An 8,676-nucleotide genomic window follows, 5' to 3' on the forward strand; every position below is an offset into this window, starting at 1 on the left:
ATCGTCGTGAAGCTTATTAAATTCCACGCGCTACTACATTGATTTGACCTGAAAAAATCTAATGGGTGCCTGTGTTAAAGGAGAGGAACATGACAACATTTTTGACGTCTCTTCATTTATGGATATCAAATTTCAATGACTTGCACCGGGTATAGTAATAGTCTTATGAAGTTGAAACTTAAGTATGTGAAAGCTTGAAACTTAAGCTTTCATTTAAGATCAAAAACATATATAAATTGTTATTTGATCTGCAGTTATTCGAAAATTAGTCGAGCAGTGCGCGACCATCATTTTATCCGCAAAATATTTGCTCGCTAAGCTCTAAGAACAAATGCAGGTCGGTATAAACTTTGAGTGCCAAACGGGTACCACTTTCAATTTTTTTTATTTCGATTATTAACAACACTAAGTGTTCCAATTCAATCAAAAAAAGTATAAATATGTTAATTGTATTTAAGTTTTCATTGATTTATTTGAAACCGTAGAATAATAGTTAATCAAATTAAAGAAAAGTTAAACGTGGTTCCCTCTTTTGGCACCCATAATTTATACCGACCTGAATTTGTTTCAAGAGCTTAGCGAGCAAATGTTTTGCGGATAAAATGATGGTCGCGCACTGCTCGACTAATTTTCAAATAACTACGGATCAAATAACAATTCATATATGTTTTTGGTCTTAAATGAAAGCTTAAGTTTCAACTTCGTAAGACTATTACTATACCCGGTGCAAGTCATTGAAATTTGATATCCATAAATGAAGAGACGTCAAAAATGTTGTCATGTTCCTCTCCTTTAACACAGGCACCCATTATATTTTTTCAGGTCAAATCAATGCAGTAGGACGCGGAATTTAATAAGCTTCACGACGATATCTTTAAATTTGTTCTATCTTTTAGGGTTGCCAAACTACACGCACTTAAAAGAGAGCCTGTCTTTTTGACAATTTTACCAAGTGGTCCTAAACTTTTGGCCTGCAGTGTATATCAAATTGCTCATGGTTCGCGGGCCACATGTGACCAATCAAAATTTTCTTATAATTATTTTGAATTTATAAACAATTATTAACCATTTAAAAAGTGGAAATTTCAATGTTCTATGTGCCTCTTGCCACTATTTATAGGAAAGTAATAAAATTATTATCAAATATGGTTATATGCGTTTGTTTAAAAATACTACTGAAACTCTTTATATGATTCTAAATGAGTTCAGCATTTAAAACTTCTCCAAGGAAATTTTCCTTGATACGTAAAACTATTTATGAAAATATCATAATTTTAAGAAAATTAGCACATAGAACATTTTAAATTTATACTCTTCATATAGTCTTTTTATGATAATTTAATTCTAAAAGTTTATTTATATGATAGTTCAATCTCTATAAGAGCTATTGAAAATATTCAACAAAGTGTGCTCTTATGTAATAAGAAAGTTCTGTGTGTGTGTGTGCAAGTTGCATGAGTCCTACTAGCGCATTCGACATGCCTGTTTTGAACAATGTGATAAAACCAAGATTTCTATGTATTAAATCATATAAAACACTATTCTACGTAGCACCATCCCCCTCATCCATCTACTCGTTCAAACGTCAGAAATCAAATATACCCTTATAAATATTTACACACAGCTATCGTATAAACCTAATATAACCTACTTCGAAAATAATTTTTTACAGCTCCTGAAGCTCTTATTTAATGACTAACAAGAATACAAGTAAACTTAAAATACTGATCGGTACTTTCACTCTTCTATTTGGCTAACTATTAATTACTCTTCATCGTTTATAAACTTTAGAAATCCAGCAGTAGTTTAAATTTCTTTTTTTATATTTTCTATCACATTAGTAGAAGGAAGTAATTATTTTTTTAAATAATTTAGTTAAAAAGCAGGATAGATAATACATGAAACTTGATTATAATAGCTTACAGTACTCCCACTTATACGTATAGCAGATGTATGGAGAACAGTAAAGTGGACGTCAAGTACGTAAACACTAGATCGAATCAAATGTCTAAACAGGTGACACCTACCAATAACGGGATATTTCGGTTTAAAACTTGTTCACGATAATTAAACGTTGATAAAACGTCAAAGACGTGCGCGTGGCATTCTTGGTAATATATAAGGGGGATGTTCACCATTTACAATTATCCCATTTAAAATCAATTTTACGAATTTCAACAAAGTAAACCGGAATAGATAAAAAACGCAAATTAACCCTTTGCGGACGACAAAACTTAGTACTCCCCGATAAATGGCGATTGAGAGTCGCCTTCCGGCCGCAAAGGGTTAATCAATTTTATAATATATTTGTGTGTATGAATTAAGGAAACCTTAATGTAATAGTCTAGTTGTTTGGTCGAAAAAAAAAATTTTTTCATATTTCGATAGTATACCAACATGAGAAAATGGTGTATAAATTTTAAACCGATATTCAAAATATTAACAAAGATATAACATATATTCGAGAGCGCCGCATAATTGAACGCTATAAGTTGTGCTACAGCTGCTAACGGTTATTCCTCAGTATTATGACTAATTACCTTTATATTTCCTTGGAGTTTCGTATACCTTTTGATATACAAAATAATATAATCAGATATACCCGTGTTTGACACGTATGAAGATACCAAAGGCTTGTTGTACGCACCGGGGATCGACGATTAGTGTGAGGATGAAAGTTCTGTTAGCCAAACTTTAAACGCGTTTTTCTCGAAACCACGTTTTCTCGGTCGGCCCGAGGCATAATAGATTTTCTATTGAATCGATCAGGTTGAAATTTTCACAGGTTGTTCTACACGTTTGTAATTCTGGCAGGAACAAGAATCATTATTTTTCAACTATTACTTTTCAATTTACAATCCAATTTACACTAAAAAAATTGTACCTATTACTTTCGAAGTCCGCCATATTGTTGTTTTTCAACCAAACTAATTTTTTTTAGTTCTTATCAGTATGAGAATTCTACTGAACAATACTCGTTGCATTTTTTTGTTTCCGATTACCCAAACTGGACATACCTCACGGGCCAGAAGCACATGTTTTTTCCCCTAATTTGACCCCATATAATTTAAATAAAATATCATAAAAATTAAAAAAAAATATTTTTGTATAATTCAATATAGTATTAATAATATATAAAAGTTTCAGATTTTTTGCATTTCATTTAGGTAGTAAAAAAAATCCTGAAAAATACCCTTCAAAACCGGTTAATTTACTAGACTACTGCCTTAAACAACTGTTTATTTAACTTATTTTAGTTACAAATATAATAATGTAATTTTTTATTAAACCTTAAGCTATAACAGCTTTAGTAAAAAATTATACACAGAAAGAAATTGCTTATAAAATATGCTGTCCTAGATGGGGTAAGCCAGGAATATTCATATTAAGTTTTTTTTGCCTACACTTTAACGCTCAAAAAGGAATTATACGTGTTACGTAGACCGTAGGGTATGTGATCGAATTGCAAGCTGGGGTGCCATTTTCTATACTTTTCGTCTGCTTATCCGATCCTACTTTTGAGATAGTGTAGAGAAACAAATGAAAAGTGTAAGAATATAGCACATCTTCTTGCTCTTAATTGAATATGTGTGACTCAACAGTATACATAATACATATTATATCATTTTTTATACAAAATTGCAGGTAAAAAAACCAACCTATTATTTCGAATTTTATTCAGTAAAACAGTAAATATTAAGCATTTTCATGTAATCATTACATTTTTTGAAGAAATAATAAGATGAACTGCACCATTAAATTTGACATGCTCCACTGGAGAAATTTAGTAGTTAGAATGGTAAAATTATGAATGTAAAAATTATACTTCTCTCTCTATAATTTATTTATTATTATTACTGGGTTACTATGGAAAAGCATAAATTTATTCTGAAAAGATACTTATATTTCTATAGTCTTTACCGTGCTATTTCTATAATGACACAGGCCTACAAAACAAAGTTTTCTGTACTTTTAGCTACACTGAGAAAAAAAAATTGTCAACGATGCCATGAGGTTGAGTTATATGCAGTTATACCAAAGTAAATTGAATTAAAATAATAATTTGCAGTATTGATTAAATATCATGCATTAAACTATGTCAAGTATTTGGTATAATTGTTTAAACTAAATATTTAGTAGTGTGGGAATAATACATATTTTTATAAAACAAAAATGAATCCTAAGAAGAATATACGCACAGTTCAGCCAATCTCCTACAGGATTCGATGAAATATAAAGAATCATTTTTACAATAATTTATCCATTCAAATTTCTTATGTAATTAAATTAATATTATTAATGCAACTTTATTGAAATATGCTTTTTTTTAATGGAAACAAAATTTCTTTAAAAGACAATAGTCGAATTTCTTGAAAGGAAGGCTTTCAATCATTTTAATAAGAAATGTTGGCTACTTTGATTCATATATAAATTATTTTTCTTGCATTTCTCTAATAAAACATGATTCTTTTAAAGTATTTTAATTAAAGCCAGAATCTTCTATCTTAATTTGTTTAGGAGACATGAATTTTCAAAGATTACATGTTTTCACCAAAAATAGCAAAAATGCAAAATTTGACCGCTTTTATCTTCGGAACAAAAAAAGATTTTTCACCCTAACTTGCGCCAGAACTCTTGTATTTTTTCATATTTTAACATATTTTATTTTGATAAAAAAGGGTGTTGTATTTCGAAATTTGTCCGTTTTTACGTGGGACCCTTAAAAGTTCAATTCTAAGCTTATACTTTATTAAAGAGCAAATAGCCGAGTGGGTTAAATGCTGGACTAGTAATCATAGGATCCTAGTTTCGAATCTCATCAGAGGTTGTGGTTTTTTCTCAAGGAAAAATTATATAGTTCAGTTAGAAGGTAAGTTGTGACTATATATATATATATATATATATACTTATGAATCAAATAAAAAAATATATATATATGCTACTGTGATATTATAGGACCTTTCATATATACCAATGACAATATATGTTAATCTACATGTGTATGTTAAAATCTATACATATTTAAAATAATATAAAGTACAAAAGATAGAAAGAGAGTGAGAATTTAATACAAAGTTACTAATATTACGTATGTTTTTTGTTGTATGTGTGTGTGAAAAAAAATTTATATAATGATAAATTTATTTGGTTCAAAGTTATATTTCATTACTGCAAATGAACATTATTGAGAAAAGAGCCTTAATTGTTAAATCAATTTTAAATAATGTTTATTGAACTTTATATAAATTTGATTGCAATAATTTCCTCTTTGTTTCACGTACATCCTCTATATATATAATGAATTATATCTACTCTTTTAAAGTAATTATTGTTATATCCTACATTTCATTTATATCATAAGAAGCTCATTTTTAATTAAATTAATAATCTTCCTAGCATTTGAATTAATTATTTATGAAGTAATAGGAAATTATTTTAACCATGTTACAACACTTTTAAAACATACCTGTTAATACGGAATCTATTATATTAATTTATTCGCGTAGTTGAGACAACGAAACCTCTCAACTATAGCTGGTGGTTGAAGCAAAACCTATATTATATTCGCCGTGTTTAACCTCACGGCATAGTTGAGCTAACTACGTTTCGTTTGATAACACTATATTTTTTTCTCAGTGTAGTTCAACTTTTTCTTATGTATTTTTTGCTACTAAATTTGAATCTGTAATAAAATTATAGCCTGCCGCATCTTTTTTTTTTAAGTATATGTAAATAATACCTACTTTTCATTATATTTTCATAGATTTTCAAAAGTAAAAAAATCGAAAAGTGATATCGTAATCACGATTTCATAATTGAATTCTGCAGATCAAAACACATCAAAAGCATGGCTGGAATATTTTTTGCATGAATTTTTAACTCTTCGTACGGTTTTGAAAAGGCTAACGGATCAGAAAAAGCCAAAATTCATTCTTTTGTTTCAGGTATCATAATATGTCTCGAATACGAGTGACAATAGCGATTGGTGTACTATAACTCTAACTTCAGCTTTAAATTAATCTAACACTTTATATTTAAGGTTGAAAAAATGCATTATAAGAAAGAATAATATTACTATCAAAAATAGTGTTTTTATTTGCATAAACTTAAAAAATGATGGGAAAGATTTTGTTATTATTGCAGATTCAGTGTTAAAAAATACGTAAGAAATAATTGGTCTGGTTAAAATTATAGATAACTTCTTTTTGTGGGCCTGAATAATTGAGTGAATTTTGAAGAAACTTTAATTCAGTTATATTCAGACTAAAGTTAGCCAAAACAGCAGTATAGCAGAAAGGGGTTCTGTTCTTATGTATATCAAACGGCCTCTGGCACCATTGCTTCGGCCATTGTCAGAAAGCTTTGTAGCTTTCTTTCTCATGCTACTTTTTCTATATACTTTGAAAGAGGGTATTCAAAGATTTCTTACGTAGAAATAATTTTATTTATTATGAAATAATACACCATATTTGCTACTAAAGAGAAAAGCATCAAATTTCATAAAAAAATACCGACAATATAGGCCTTTTGCACACAAAAATATTTTAGCCGTAATTCTTAAACATCTCAGCCAAATTAATCTATTACAATAGATAACTTCGATGGATGCATACAAATTATTTACTGTTAGTGGTTATACTTTTTGCAATGTTTAATTCATTGCTTAAGTATATTTTTATGTACCAAAGCTTTAAGTTTACAAATTTAATAATGATTAAGATATAAAAAGTCAGTTATAATCTTAGTTTTCTTTATAATAATATGTATCCTATAGAGGAATAATTCTTTTCCAACGATAGTATTTTTTACGATGCTACAAGTAAAATTTACATTGTCAATAAGAAAAATTCTATTACTCTTTTTTTATAATTCATATGATGCTATCATTATGTCCTCATGGTACGGTGAAATAAGGTAATAAGTCCTATTTTTTAACAGTAAATTTTACTGTAAATCTCCTTCTGTGTACGTACATATTTCAGAATATTGTTTTCAATTAAGATTTATATAGTAATAATTAGATTTTTATCATTTTTCTTAGGCAAACTAATCTTTGCCAAATAATTTCTACACAATTTTTCAAAAATTTGAAAATTTTGAAGATATTTCAGTGTATATAGATAATTGCTCGCATTAAAACTAATAAAAAAAATAATAAAAAAGCGAACAAATGAAATCCCAGCAAAGAAAAACACATACTCAAATGAAAAAGCTTAAATCCGGAAGTTGTCCGCAGTGCTCGTTACTATTTAACCTATAAGAAGGGTCGATATTATAAATCATAAAAAGGCAGTCGGGGCTAAGCACTTACATCGTTCGTACATCAGAACCCGCTGAGTTAAGAGAAAGTTATTCCCTCTATAATCTTATTAATCACACCATTGTTTTATTCATATTTTTTTTTGATAAAATTGTATGATATTCAACAATTTCAATTTAATTTTTTATATATAATTAATATTTCAAAAAGCACATCAGTTTGTATCAACTTTCAATTCAATTTAAATCATCTCATAAAACATTTATATGTATGAAAAAGACAGTAAGTAGTTAAGGTAATACATAATAACGAAAATGTTTGAAATAGAATCAGATAAATTTGATAACTAATTTACTTGATGAGTACAAAATACATACATTCAAAACAAAAACATAAAGAAAAACGGAATTATGCACAAGTTTATAGAATAATATATCCCCAATTCTATTTGAGAGAAAAAATAATCCGATCCAAAAGCCGCTTACAACGTCGGTGTTTTATTAATACATATCCCACAAAAAACAGACTTCGCCTGTAAAAATAAGACGGCAAGAACATAAATCGTCCAGCGTAAATAATATAGTAAAATAATATTTACAATTAAAAAAATTAGTGAGATCCAAATGTTAGGCAAGTATATATTTTTATTGTGGCAAAAGTTAAAATTTTGAAAAAAATAGTAACACAAAACAGTTACTCGCCGGACCCGTTATACGCAATGGCATAAAATAGCCACACTTTAAAATTATGAAAAGCAACGCTTGTATTGTAAGGTAGCGACTTACGTATGAACATTACAAGCACGGCTGGTAACATTTTTGTGTTACTATTTTTTTTTTAAATTTTAACTTTTGCCACAATAAAAATATATACTTGCCTAACATTTAAATTTCACTAATTTTTTTAATTGTAAATATTATTTCACTATATTATTTACGCTGGACAATTTATGCACTTGCCGTCTTTTTTTTACAGGCGAAGTCTGTTTTTTGTGGGATTTCATAACGTTTTGAAAGAATATAATAGTTGAAAGAAAATATTATCATTTTAATTGCTACGCAATATAAGGAAGGTTTCCAAATTTCCGATCATTTCAAATAGCAGCACTTATCTAATTAAAGCATTAATTTACTAATGTGTCCTTTTACTAGGCATTTCTTTTGCTTTCGAATATAAAGGAGCTTTCTAAACTGCGTATATAAATCCAAAGAGAACTATTTGTATAATCAAAACATTAATTTAATAACGTCGTCTCTTAATATGCATTTAGAAATATGTTTACTATTATTTTGTGTAAATAAAAAATTAATCAAATTCACAAAGCATCAATTTGAAAACTTTAAGTATTACTGTTATAAATGTTTTAATATACTGTATAATACTTGATTAGGTAAACGTATTATCAACAGAAATGG

The sequence above is a fragment of the Prorops nasuta genome, unplaced genomic scaffold (genome assembly GCF_024137725.1).
Source record: "Prorops nasuta isolate Cenicafe-Biocafe unplaced genomic scaffold, Cenicafe_Pnas_1.2 PNAS00006, whole genome shotgun sequence".
Taxonomy (NCBI): Eukaryota; Metazoa; Arthropoda; class Insecta; order Hymenoptera; family Bethylidae; genus Prorops; species Prorops nasuta.